This window comes from Acomys minous, assembly GCF_964271855.1.
Source record: "Acomys minous genome assembly, chromosome: 12".
NCBI lineage: Eukaryota > Metazoa > Chordata > Mammalia > Rodentia > Muridae > Acomys > Acomys minous.
The window spans coordinates 91,225,017-91,238,624 of NC_140493.1; the positions used below are offsets into that span (position 1 = coordinate 91,225,017).

At 55.3% G+C, this 13,608-nt stretch overlaps 1 protein-coding gene across 4 annotated transcripts in view; it reads left to right on the plus strand.

Moving 5' to 3' along the window:
- Window positions 1–13,608, plus strand: part of RARA (retinoic acid receptor alpha) — a 51,771-nt gene that overhangs the window by 1,650 nt on the left and 36,513 nt on the right. Inside the window, exon 1 of one of the 4 annotated variants that reach the window (XM_084749364.1) lies at window positions 1,014–1,130. The exons of 1 other annotated variant lie outside the window; for it this stretch is intronic. The gene's annotated coding sequence lies outside the window, so the exon portion shown is untranslated. Of the gene's footprint in view, window positions 1–1,013; window positions 1,131–5,610; window positions 5,830–11,889; window positions 12,098–13,608 lie in introns of those variants that run through there. 2 more of the 4 variants (XM_084749365.1, XM_084749362.1) reach the window with 2 other exon arrangements.

A 13,608-nucleotide genomic window follows, 5' to 3' on the forward strand; every position in this document is an offset into this window, starting at 1 on the left:
CCACCCCACCCCGCCTCCGCTCCTGGAAATCCTATGCAACACTCCTCACAAGATGTCCGCAGTCCAGCACTCTCAGACAGACTCCTCAGCCACCTCCCCGCTGCTGCCCACCTGGCCCACCACGCCTGAATTTTTCTTTCAGGGTGACCAGAGAGAAAGAGGACCTTTGAGAAAGCTGCTTATCCCATACTACAGAGCCAGTGACCTTGAAGTTGGTCTACTAGGTCTACTGTCCCCAGAATACCTGTAAGAGGGGGTGGGGAACCCCCCCCCCCCACTTTCCCATGTTCGGTACAGTGATAAAGACTCAAGATCCTTTTGAGGGCTGAGCAGGGGCTCCACTGCTGCTTGACCTGTAGGTTCTGTGTCCTATGCGTTCCCAGCTAATTGCCACCCCTAGGACGGGATCCAAAGCTTCTCCCCAGCCCCACCTGCTCAGACACTCCTATACGTGAGTGCACACCACAGGCTCCCCAATCCGCAGTGGTCTCCAGCTGCCACTGAGACATCGGTACATCTCTCTTCCTGAAGACCAGCATTTTCTCCCGGGATGACCTCTTTGGCACTTAGGGGATGATGGGGTGGAGTGAAGAGACTGCTGTCGTCTGAAAAAGAGGACAGAAGCAGGTGTCTAAAAGGAAAGTTGCTTTCCTTGCATTCCTGATAGCTGATAGCTAAATAGCCCATTGGGAATGGTAGGGAATAGGCCTTAGCCCCATCCCTAGGACCCAAGGCCAAACCCGTAGGCTCAGGAGAAGCAGAAAGAAAGGTCAATTTGTCTGTGTGGTCTGTGTTGGGATGCCATACGGCTCCTGGCCCTCCATCTTTCCAGCGGGCTAGTTCTCCACCATCAGTCCTCAGAGCTGCACGAGAGAGAGAGAGAGAGAGAGAGAGAGAGAGAGAGAGAGAGAGAGAGAGAGAGAGAGAGAGAGAGAGAGAGAGAGAGAGAGAGAGAGAGAGAGAGAGAGACTGACTACAAGCTGAAGAGTGGGCTTTAGGACCCAACGGGAACCGTGCCTCTTGCAGCAGCCTAACCCAGAAGCTGGGGGGAATCCTGAATCGAGCCGAGAGGGCTTCCCCGGTTCTCCGGGGGAACCCCATTGCCCCCCTGCCGGCACACACCTGAGCAGGTAGGATCGTGCATGCCCCCTCCCAATTCTCCCTAGGTCTCCTTTCCGCCGAGGCCTCTCTGCTTCTGATCCGGCCGCTTCCTTCTTTGGCAGTTCAGGCTTTCCCCATCCCTCCTCCCCCCCTCCCCCCGCACCCCCATTGCTCACAGTAGTCCAGGGAGGTGGAAGCCTGGCAACCCTAGGGCGCTGGAAAGCTCTGCGCTCTAGACCGCCCCCCACCACCACCGAACGCCCCTCCTGCCATTCGCCCCCCTCAGGCTTTCTTCATTCTCTAGCTAAGAATGGAAAGTAAGAGACCGCCTGCCCAGGCCCCACGCCCTTGCACCCCTCCTTTGCAGTGTTGCCTGAACTCCCCACCCCCACCTCACCTAGACTGGAGAATTGGGAAGAGGTGGCCTAACTGAAAAAGTGGAAAGGGACGTGAAGGGGACCCTTACTGCCCCTGAGGGATTTCTCCTTTGCTGCCTCGTGGCTTGTCAGGCTCAGGACTTTGCCTCGGCTCCCTCCCTACTTATGTTAGGGAGCCCCGGGGGGGGGGGGGGGGCGGGTCTCCTTCCAGGTGCTTGACACACTTGGGTGCCCAAGGGCTTTGCAGAAAGGTGGTTGTGGTTACACTGTTTGCTGACCTTGTTCTCAATGGGAACACACATCCCACCTGCCCACACCTCGCGCCTAGTGCCGAAGCCCCCTCCCTTGAGCGCCTGCGTGTGGAGTGTGTGGTTGTGAGACCTACACATTTTGGATAAAGGTCCCTGCACGCATCCAAGGGGAGAGATCAGAGTGAGGCCCAAACCCGGGCTCAGCCCAGATGGCTGGGGAAGGGGGTGTGGACCAGATCTGGAAGGCTGATCAGCCATGCCAGTTTCCCTGCACTCCTTGGCTTTCAGAGCCTCCCGGCTCCTCGTGTTACTCCAGAGCTGGGAGGTCCCCAAGCCTCAGCTCTCCTGCAGGCTCTCTGGGAGAGAGCTGGATGGCACCTACTGTTTACACTGGCGGCTTTTCCTCTCCAGTGGTGGGCTGATAGGCCGTGCGTGCTGAAGTGGGAGGGGGCAGGGGGGATCTCATTATAGTCTGGTGGGTTTATACGAAGGGCAGGTGGCTTGTCTGAGTAACTAGTATGTCTTGCCTCTGAGGGTATCCAAATGGGGAGGGACCTAGAAGAGACCCTAACCCACCACAGTTAGTCTCTCAGGATGTTGTGAGGGTGGGTGACGTGTACCAATTTGGAAACTTGCTGTGTGTGGTGTCCGTGTGTGTGTGTGTGTGTGTGTGTGTGTGTGTGTGTGTGTGTGTGTGTGTGGTGTGGTATGTGTGTTTGAATAGTGTGTATATGGTGTATGTGGTTGTGTGTGTATGTGAGTGGTGGAGTATGTGTGTGGTGTGTGTGTGGTAGGGTGTGTGTGTATGAGGTGTGGTGTGTGTGTATGTGAGTGGTAGAGTATGTGTGTGGTGTGTGTGTATGGTGTATGTGGTTGTGTGGTGTGTGTGGTGTGTGTGTGTGAGTAGTGTGTATAGTGTGTGCATGTGTGTGTTCGTGGTAGGGTATGTGTGTGGTGTGGGGTGTGTATGTGTGTGTGTGTGTGTGTTCTATCCTCCTTCATGTTTTCCAAGGTCCCCCTGAGGACTGGCTTTGGAAGAAAGGGTCAGTAATGGAATGGAGTCTAGACTTAGTTCTGCTCTCATTACAAAAAGCAACGTGGGGACCCTGGGTGTGAGCACAGCCTTAATTTGAGACTCTTAACCACACACAGTCTTCTCTCCAGCTAAGCCTCTCCGTTAGTTTCTTCATTTGTAAACCTTCTATGGATAGCTGCCTGGGCTTCCCTGACAGTGACCCTGCCATAAAAGGTCCCCGGGAGATAAAGGATGCTGAAACCCAAGTCAACCCTGCTTATGACGGCAGAGGCAGAGTTCTAGAATGGGAACCCTCTTTAAATCTGGGTCAGTCTCTGCGCCTTCCATTGGTTTCCTTCCACCGCTACCCAGGGGACAGAGGCAGCCGCTGCCGCCTTGCAGGGCTGTTGCCCCGAGGATGCAGGACTTCCTGAGAAGAGCAGCTTTCCCTGTCACCAGGATGCTTGTCACATAGCACCAGGTTCCTTTTTTTTTCCCCCTCAGAAACTACACAGCTTCACTTCAGGAGCCTCTCCGACACCTCCCTTTTGCCATCCCCGGCTGCCTGCGTCCTTGTCTGTGTCTTCCCTGCCCAGTGGCCTCCTTCTCCAGCTCACTGGGCAAGAGCCCTAATCGGATTGGACAGCTGAGATATGTGTCGTGGCTGAAAGCAGGCGGGAGGGAAGCCAGTGGGAGGATGGGGTGAGGGCTGCCCCCTGGCACTGCCCTGGCTCCCAAGAGCACCACCTTGGGCTTGCTGACTCCTGGCTTGGTTCCAGGGAAGGGGAGCCAGAGGGAGCCCAGGAATGAATGGTTAGGGTCTGGGTACCGGAGCTTGGTGTGGCTCCCATATCTGAGGCCCTGGTTACTACTTGGCCTTAAGATGCGGGCACCTTACTACTGTGAGGAGAAGATACAGCAGGTGCAAGCCAGGCTGTCTCCTCCAACCCTGTGGTGTCTTCACTTCCTCTTTTTCTGTTCACAATAGTATTTGCTTCTCCAATCCAATCCTTTTGGCCAGAACCTTCCTATGGGTCACTTCTGGGAGCTGCAGGAGTAGGGCAGGCATGTGTGTGTATGTGTGTCTGTGTGCTTGAGCATGTGTGTGTGTGTGTGTGTGTGTGTACGTGTATGTGTGCGCATGCGTGCGTGCGTGTGTGCGTGTACGTCCTTATCAAGCCTATTTCCTTTTCTCCCCTTGGAGATCTTTTTCTCATTCACTTTCTGGGCTGGAGGCCAGGATGCCTGGGTTTCCCGCCTGCCTCACAGCACAGGGCTCCCTTGCTGGCCTCCAGAGAGTCTCCGAACTGGTTCCCTGCCTCCTGTGCTGAAAGGGCCTTTCCCTAGGGTTGGGAGGTGCCAGAAATCCCAGATGGGATAGAGAACAGGTACTGTATACAATATAGCTTGTGGCCAATGGGAGACTTTTCCCTTGTGACCTGATTCAGCTTAGGGACAGTGCATCCCCAGCTTGGTGGTCACAGCCTGCTTTCCTTCTTTCCTTCCTTCTTTCTTTCTTTCTTTCTTTCAGTTTCTCGACACAAGGTTTCTCTGTGTAGCCTTGGTTGTCCTGGACTTGCTTTGTAGACCAGGCTGTCCTCAAACTCACAGCGATCGACCTGCTTCTACCTCCTGAGTGCTGGGAGTAAAGGCGTGTGCCACCACCGCCCAGCGTAGCCTGCTTTCTGTTGCCCTTTTGGCTATGGTATCTTAGGGACACTTTTTTTTTCCTCAAGACAGGGTTTCTCTGTGTAGCCTTGGCTGTCCTAGGCTCACTTTGTAGACCAGGCTGGCCTTGAATTCACATCGATCCGCCTGCCTCTGCCTCCTGAGTGCTGAGATTAAAGGTGTGCGCCATCATGCCTGGCATTAGGGGTACTATTGAAACCCCTATATCTGAGCCATGTATATTTTGAGGACTAGCGTAATTGGGGCCGGGGTACTAGTTTGTTTTTCCTTCTTAGTTGAGATAGGATAAAAGAAGCCGAGAGACACTTTCCCAATGCCATGTCCCTCTGCCCTCAGAAGACCAGTGGGTAGAGCCAGGCCTTCCTTCCCTCTCTGTGCCCACAATGTGGTTGGCATTGATTTGTCAGGAATTGGGAAGGGTTCCCACCAGACCAATTGCCTCCTTTCTTCTCCCACAGGCCAGGGGCAGCCCTGTGATTGCAGGCCTTTACCCCTAGGGAAGGGGTGTGGGGGTGTCCCTGAGATGGCCAAGTTGGCAGTAGGGCCAGGCTAGAGTGCTGGACACCTTTCTGAGTTAAGAGTTGGTGGGTGAGGCCAGGGCACAGGCCTCCCTGACCGCCTGTTCCCCCCCCCCCCCCATCGTTTCCTGCTCTTTGGGCAGCTGTGGGCGAGAAAGGCTGTGAGACTATTTTTAGTTGGTCTGTCCCCTGGCAGGAGGGACGTGCAGAAAAGCACGGGGCAGGCAAAGGGGCTAGCCAAGGTGAGGGTAAAAAGACAGACAGAGGTGTGAGGAGGGGACAGGGGCAGTAGACAGGACAAGGGACTATGCTAGCCCAGGGCAATACCTTGCTGAGAGAAGCTTAGGCCAGCCCAGACGAGCAGGAGAATTCTGGGGACCCCTTAGGTTTCTAGGCCCAATTTCCCTCAGATCTGAAAGGGACTTTTGCAGCCTAGACAGCCCCCTCCGCCTCACAGAGGGGAACCAAAGAAAAATATGTTTTGCCCTAGAACTCTCAGCCGGTCACTGGTTATGCTGGGCCTGGAGCCCAAGGGGCTTGCACCACTCTTCTCTGGTCTCTACCACACAGTTTATGCTTCCTTCCTCCTCCCCTCCCACGCCCCCACCCCACCCCTTTTTGCAGCAAGGAGAACCTCAGGCCAGGGCCACGGAGTGAGGGCAATGTCTCTCCCTGCTTGTCTGTGCAGGGTCTTGGTTCGTTTGGGCGGGCCTGTGGCCACTGGTGTGAGTGGAGGTGCTGGACAGCTTCCAACACATTCCCCGGGGCTGGCGAGCTGTGGGGCTTGGAGCCACCTTTCGGAAGGGACGTCCTGTCCAGCTGTTTTCGTTTTTTTTAGAGACCTAGAGAGGGCCAGGGGATTTGTCCACAGTTGCCAGGTGAGTTGGGGACAGGTGGAGGGGACAAGGGTCCAGATCTTCAGCCTCTCCAGAGCCCTCCTGAGCTCCTTGCTGCCCTGCCCATGGCCCATGACACATGCCATTGTCCTCAGCACCAAACAGGAGCAGAACAATTAGCAGAGGTCTCAGATTGTGGGGGGTGCGGTGGGGGAGGGGGGTCCTCTGAGGCCTAGGAGCAGGGGCTGATATGGGGAGACAGTTTGGTAAAGAGTAGCCATCTCTTGGGGTTCCATTTGTATTCAGTCTCCCCAGGGACTCCATGTTTTACCGGTGCCGGGAAGGCCATTCTTTGGATGGCGAGGGGAATGGCGCCCTCTAGAGTTGTTCCAGAACCTATCTGCGTTGCAAGCTGGAAGTTGTTGCAGATGGGCCCTTAATCCACCTACTTTCCCACCTGCCCCCCCCCCAACTCCCATCCCCTGCCTGGTCACCTCCTCACCAAGCAGATCTGAGTGGGCCACAGATTATGGTGCAGGAGCCCCTCCCCCCCTCCACTCAGTTTTTCCCTGTCTCTGGGGTCCTGATTTATCATGCCCCCCCCCCCCCATCAAGTCTGCTGCAGTGTGTGAGAAATCAATAGTGCAAATGGATTGAGGCTGTTCAGCCTGTCAACTCCCTTTGGGTCCCTCCAACTCCACTGGGACCCGGTGAGTTAGTTACTTTGTTCCTTTCAGGCTTAACCCAGTCATAGACACACCTAGTGGTTTGCAGCCCAAAGACGGAGCACAGGAACTCCCTCCATCTCTTCCCCCCCCCCCCCCCCCTCTCTCTCACATACACTGGGCGCTGGTCTTAGCTTGACAACTACTCTTCAACATTTATTTCCTAGTTTGGGTGGAGTGGGGCGGAGGGGCTCAAAGGGCAGTGGGCTGCCAGCCAGAGGGAGGGAGGGAGGCAGGTGGGTGAGAGAGACCGGGAAATGAGTTAAAGGAGGGATTGGGTGACGGGGCCCACCCCCGTTGGCTTTGGTAACTCAATCCCTGGACCCACCCTCAAGATTTCTCTCCTCCTGCTGAACAACTTCAGCAGCTGCTGGCAGGAGAGAGGGAGGGAGGGAGGGAGGGAAGAAGGGAGGGAGGGAGGGAGGGAGAGAGAGAGAGAGAGAGAGAGAGAGAGAGAGAGAGAGAGAGTGTGTGTGTGTGTGTGTATGTGTGTGTGTGTGTGTCAGTGGGGAGTGTGAGAGGGGCTGTCGGGGCAGGGGTGCTGCCAGGACATGTTTAAAGGAGACTCATAGCCTGGGTACAACTTGGGTGGCAGGAAGAGGTAGAGCAAGTCAGAGAGTGGGTGGTGAGTGAGTGATGGGCACGGGGGGGGGGGGGGGGGGCAGGGGGGGGCAGGCCGCAGAGGGGCCAGGGCAGCCCAGCCCAAGGGTCTCACTAAACTTATTGGCCCTAGAGCAGAGCTGGTGTGTCACTGAGCTGGGCAGTAGTGAGGGAGGCACTGGGTAGGGGCCAGCTGAGCCACAATCCTGGATGCTGAAGCCAAGCCTGCCTTCACCAGGGGGCGCATGTAACCAGGAAGGACGTAGCTGGCCCCTGTCCCTGATCCTTAGGCCATGCCTGCTGGGCAGCACAGCCCTGGTAGTGACTAAGTCGCTTCTGTCGCGGGGCTGGCAAAGTACCAGACTCAGCTCTTCTCGGTAGGTGAGTCACTGCCCTGGCATCTTCCCCGGATGCGGCTGAGTCACCACCGGCCATGCCCGCCTGGTAGGTGGGCATCATGCTAGAGTTAGGGTGGGGGGGGTTACATGTGTATCCCCCCCCCTCAAGAGCTTTCTCTAGGCTCTTCAACTCTTTCATCTCCTAGCCCTACCCACACACCTGCAGAGCCAGAAAAGCACCAGAGATTCTTCCCCCACAGGCTCTGTTGAGGAGGTAAAGGAAGAAGTAGCAGGCTTGAGTCTAGACTAGGGTATGTTTGATTTGGAGGGAATCGGGAGTGGTGGCATTGGTGATGACAAGAGAGTGGAGCAGACAGCTGTGAGTTTTGAGTCCCAGATCTGCATTGACAAACTGTATGACGTTGGCAAAGCACTTCCTTTTTTGTTTTGTTTTGTTTTATTTAAGATGGGTTCTTTTTTTTATTCTTTTATTTTTTGGGTTTTTTGTTTGTTTGTTTTTTGAGACAGGGTTTCTCTACGTAGCCTTGGCTGTCCTGGACCTGCTTTGTAGACCAGGCTGGCCTCGAACTCACAGCGATCCGCCTGCCTCTGCCTCCCGAGTGCTGGGATTATAGGTGTGCGCCACCACGCCGGCTTATTTTTTAGTTTTTCAAGACAGGGTTTCTCTGTGTAGCCTTGGCTGTCCTAAACTCACTTTGCAGACCAGGCTGGCCTCGAACTCACACCGATCTGCCTGCCTCTGCCTCCTGAGTTCTGGGATTAAAGGTGTGTGCTACTTCCCCACCCCACCCCACCCCACCCCCCAACAACAGGTTCTTACTCTGTAACCCAGGAAGGCTAGCCTGGAACTTACTGTGTAGCTCTGGCTTGCCAGGAGTTCATGGCCATTCCCCTGCCTCAGTCTCCCAAGAGCTGGGGACTATAAGCAGAAACTACTACATCCAGTTGATTGGCAATTTCTTTTTAGCCTCAGTTTCCTATTCCAGTTGGTGGCAATAGGACCCCTGTTAGACACGTAAGTGGCTCCAGCATACGACACGTGCTGGGAGACCACCTTTTGGATAAATACGCTGGGAGGCTGGGGAGGAGGAAGTTGAGGCTGGTCCTAGGAGGTACCTCTTGCCTTACCCACGTCCAGGTGGTCTGGGAGCAAGACATTCTTTCCCCACGCTTACTTCAGGCCTTTCTTAGTGCTTGCATGTATGTGTGTGTGTGTGTTTTCTCTCTCCTCTCCATCTTTAGGCTGTCCTCAAACTTACGAGGGTTTTTTTTGTTTTGTTTTGAATTGTTTTATTTTATTTTAGATTTATGTATACAATGTTCTGCCTGCATGTATACCTGCACACCAGAAGGGGGCACCAGATCTCATTATAGATGGTTGTGAGCCACCTATGGTGCTTGCTGGGAATTGAACTCAGGACCTCTGGAAGAGCAGACAGTGCTCTTAACCTCTGAGCCATCTCTCCAGTCCCCCTCCCTTTTTTCTAATTGTTTTTGGTTTTGGTTTTTTGTTTTCTGAGACAAGGTTTCTTTGTGTCACCCTGGCTGTTCTGGAATCACTTTGTAGACCAGGCTGGCCTCGAACTCACAGAGATCCAACTGTCTCTGGCTCCCTAGTGCTGGGAGTAAGGATGTGCACCACCATGCCTGCGTTTCTCAAACTTCTGATCCACCTGCTTCCGTTTCCGGAGTGGAGTGCTAGGTGCACCACCAGGCCAGACTTAGGTGATCTTTGGTGGTTCTGGTTTTGCTGTTTTTTTTCTTTTCTTTTTACTTGGTTGGTTGGTTTGATTTGATGGTTTGATTTTTTAAAACAGGGTCTCTCTGTGTAGCCTCGGCTATCTTGGACTCACTTTGTAGACTAGGCTGGCCTCAAACTCACAGCAATCCCTCTGCCCCTGGTTCTCTGAGTGCTGGGATTAAAGGCATGTACCATGATGCCCAGCTTGGTTGTTCTGTTTTGAAACAAGGTCTCACTTCTGTAGCCGCAGCTGGCCCAAAACTTACTACATAGCCCAGACTGGCCTTGCACTCACTCCGGCAATGCTCCTGTTGCAGCCGGGCGTGCAGACATGTATGTAGGTGCTTTTTTTGTGTGTGTGCTAGGTGTGTATCTGTCTTGGGGCTGTACACATCACACCATGAATGTATATGGTGTTATAGGTCACAGGTGTGTGCTACCACACACCTGGCTTAATGCTGTTCTTCAGAAGTTTCCACAGGCTGCAACTGACTAGGAGCTGTCACCGGACAGTTGCCATTACCTATCTGAGCCCTCTCTGGCTTCTAGTGTGAAGGGGGGACTCTTGTCTTGGAAAAGGAGTATTTTCCCATCCCCACTGCTTATCTTCTGTAGGCAGGGACAGTGGAGACCCTAGCAGTCTTTTCCTACAGAGCCCCGAGGCTCTTCTCTTCCTTGATAGACTCTTGCTGTATTCCTGTACTCTTCCCTTCTCCTGAAACGAGGTCCTGGCAGAAGTTGCTTGGGAACCCTGTTTTGAGACCAACATTGCTGCTGTGGACTCCTGGCTCCTGGCCCCCTAACCTAGGGATCTCTTTTGATTCCACAGCCATGCTTAGGTAAGAGCTGGATTTTGGACCAGTGGCACTGAGTGTCCTGGGCATGAAGGAACTGTCCCAAAGGTGTGTAGGCTATGTGTCCAGCCTTGTATGTGTGTCTGACCCCTGTAGGAAGTGGTTTCTGTGAGCATGGATTTCCTCTGTCATCTCCATATGGATCTGTCAGTTCAGAAGCACACTCTACTCTGTTTCATGCCCGTGTATCATGTGTGTGAGGTTATGCATTTGTGCAAGGGTGTGTGTGTGCAAGGAGACTGTACCTTTGAGGGTGGTGTCGGTGCACGCCTGCCTTTCATCCCAGCACTTGGGAGGCAGAGTCAGGCGGGTCTCTGTGAGTTCTGAGTTTTGAGGCCAGCCTGGTCTACAGAGTGAGTTCCAGGACAGCGCATGCACCTTCCCTTTTGGCCTGGTAGGATCTAGGCTGGGAGGAGCCTGTGAGAGCTAGAGATGGCCTGGCCTTAGGCCCCCTCTTAGCCAAGTTCCTCTCCTGGATGGAGGCTCCTGTTGATGCTGGAGGGCGGGCTGGAAGGATTGATGGAGGCTTGGGGTGGGGGCGGCGGACGTGGAGGGGAATGGGTTAAGTGACGGCCTCCACATCTGGGAGCCATTGACGCATTCTTGCCTGCTGAGCGCATGTTTGTGGATGAATCTGGACGGGACAGAACGGGATGGGGAGGGAGGGGCTGGGCGTGTGATTCGCAAGGCGGAAATCCAGACGGGAGCCGGAGACTGCTCTAGCCCAGCGGGGCGGGAAGGGTCTGGGGGAAGCGCTGCTCCCCTTTGCTGAGTTTTCCCTGTGCATCGGACCTCTGGGCAGAGCTTGCCACCGACCTGACCTGTGTTATCTTCCAAGGCCACAGGACAAGCAGAGACCTCAGTTCTAAGCCCAGATCAGCCACCGCTGCAACTCTGGACAAAATTCCATGTGGGGCCTTGGAGTGCTTGTTCCTAGTCTGAAAACCAGGCCACCGGGTCAGACTGAGAGTCTCTTCTCTAGGGTAGATCCTTGGGCGGGTGTGTGGCATTTCCTTTTCCAGTGGGATGTCCTGTGGGGGCACTTGCCACTTCTCTGTCCAGGACCTTGGTGAGGGAGGGCTGTTAATAGAGCTGTTTTTTGGGGTGACGATACTGATACTTAAAGCTACTTGGAGGAATTCAGTTGAGCTAGAAGTTTCCTCTAGCCCGCTGGAGTTGGAAAGGTGTTTTGGGGGGGAAAGATGGTTTATTCTTCCTACTCTTTGAATTTCGGATTTGCAGGTGAAAAATAGTTAAGGTCCAGAGGAGGGAAGTGGCTTTGCTCAAGGTCAGAGAGCTTTCGGTTTCAGCTGGCCCCGGAGGATTGCAATTAGGAGAGAAAGACTTGACAGCTGGGGCAGGAGTCAGTGTGTTCTCCTCCACATTACACCACCTCCTCTCTTCCCAGGTTTAGTAGGTGTGTGTGATGTGTGTGTGTCCCTGTGAGTGTGGGCGTGTAGCTGGGGGAAGGGGCCGTGTAGGATACCGCACACTGAGGTTCTTTCTCTGCCGAGTCTTATTTTTATTCTTTTCTCTGAACTACGCGCACACACACACACACACCCTTCTCGCTCTGAATCTCTTCCTGGCGGTTTTTGAGGGAGGGATTCTCCCAGATTCCCACGCTCCAGGCGTAGGCTGGATGCGTCTCCTTTAAGACTCGCCCTTCCCTAGGTCTATTAAGGAGAGAGGGGCGGGTGTGAGCCTGAGAACCCGCCCCCGGCTAGTGATTGGCCCTGTGGCAGGCAGGGGCGGACCTGCGGCAGGGGGGGGGGGCCTCCCCTCCCACCCCAGTTCCATACCCTCCGCCCCCCCCACTCCAGTCTAGGGCTCCGGGTAAAGTTTCAGCCTCTGCACGTGACTCGCCATGGCCGCTGCCGTCGCCCCGCGCCCCTGAGCTGCGGCCCCCCGGACGGCTCCTCTCCGAGGACCTCACACCCCTGACGCCGGGCAGCGCCAAGGCGCCTGCTTCGGGCAGACCCTGTGCCCGCGGACACCCAGACGGGTTGCATCCCCCCCCCTCGCTTCGAGGTAACCTCTCCCTTGGCATCCTGGGGAACTCTCCGCTCTCTCGGGTATCGGGGCCCGGTGGCCTGCTCTGGATGGGAGCTGCGGGCGGGGACTGGGTGCCGGGCGGTTTCGACGGGGACCTGGGATTTCCTGGGCTTCCCAGCCTGCCGCTGGCGTGTCCGGGGTTGGGGAGCCCCGTCTGCGCCTTGTCTTCCGCGCGCACAGCCTTGAGGCTTTTGCGGCCATCTGCGGCGCGTGTCCCCAGCGCTCCAGCCGTGGCGGATCCACCGCTGGGAACTCTCTTTCTCTCAAGACCAACCCAAACAAAAAGACTTCTTGAAACCTGTTTGGGGAGAGATCATATGCCCAACGGACTAGCCCCCTCCTACTCTTTCTCCTGTTACCTGAGCCGCCCGTGGTTTGGGGAGAATCAGCCAGGGGCCCACCCCCACCCGAGGGAACTGGCTGGGGGGGCGGGGCCCGCTCAGCTGGTGTCTCGGTCGGAGTGTGTGTGGGGGGGGAGCCGTCAGAATTGGGTGCGGGGAGCCAGTGCAGTTGGGTGAGAGGCGCCCTAGCCTTGCGTTACTCGGGGGTTGTGGGAGGCTTTCGGGGTGAGGGAAGGACAGAGTAGACTGGCCGACCTTGCCTCACTGAGGATGTCTGGGATTTCGTGCCACCCACGAGGCTTGGAAGCTGCTAGCCAGATGTGTGTATGTTGAGGGGTGGTTGGCAAATCAGTTTAACTGTGTCCCCTTTCCTTTCTGGGCACTGCCCCTGCTGTCAGACCGTTCGTGGGAAAGGGGGACAGCTCTCCCAGTGTGCTAGGCTGGGGGGTGGGGGCCAACTCATATGGAAATAATTTTAAAAGCAGCAGCAGCAGCAACAACAACAAACAACAAACTCTTCGGTCTTGAGAAGTTTCTCGTTTCCCCCCACCTCCCACTGCCTTGGATAGGATGCCCAGCATGTTAGCATGAAAGGGATGGTGGTATCCCTTCTACCTGGTGCCAGCTCCGGATTTTGCAACCAGATTGCTACCTTCTGCCTGCAGGCCGCGTGCACATGTATATGTGTACGCTTTCCAACACAATTGTTTCCCCTACTCTTTGCTCTTTCCCCTCTCAGTTCTGCTCTCGATCACCCCCATTGATTGAGCCTGGGGACTCAAGGGTGCCACCTCTTTTGTCTGTCTGAAGGGTCCATAAGGTGAAACCTCGAGGGAAGAATTATCCAGTAAGGACCCCTGTGTCCCGCTATGGAATTAGGGCTCAGGCTCCCAAACTTCTCCAGCACCTCCAGGACTCTGTATGGAGATTAGGGAGGTGGGGGGCAGGAAGGCCCCAGTTTGGAGTGGGTGTGGCCTGGAGCCTTGAGGACTCCCCTGGGAGCGGTGGAAATGAGTCTGGCGGAGGGGACAAGAAGAGTTTTTGCAGTTAGATCTGTGGAAGAGGTGGGATGTCACGGAGTCACAGAGTTTGTGGCTGTCAAAGATGGTTACACAGGGAGGGGCTGGCCCATCCGCCCTGCCTGGG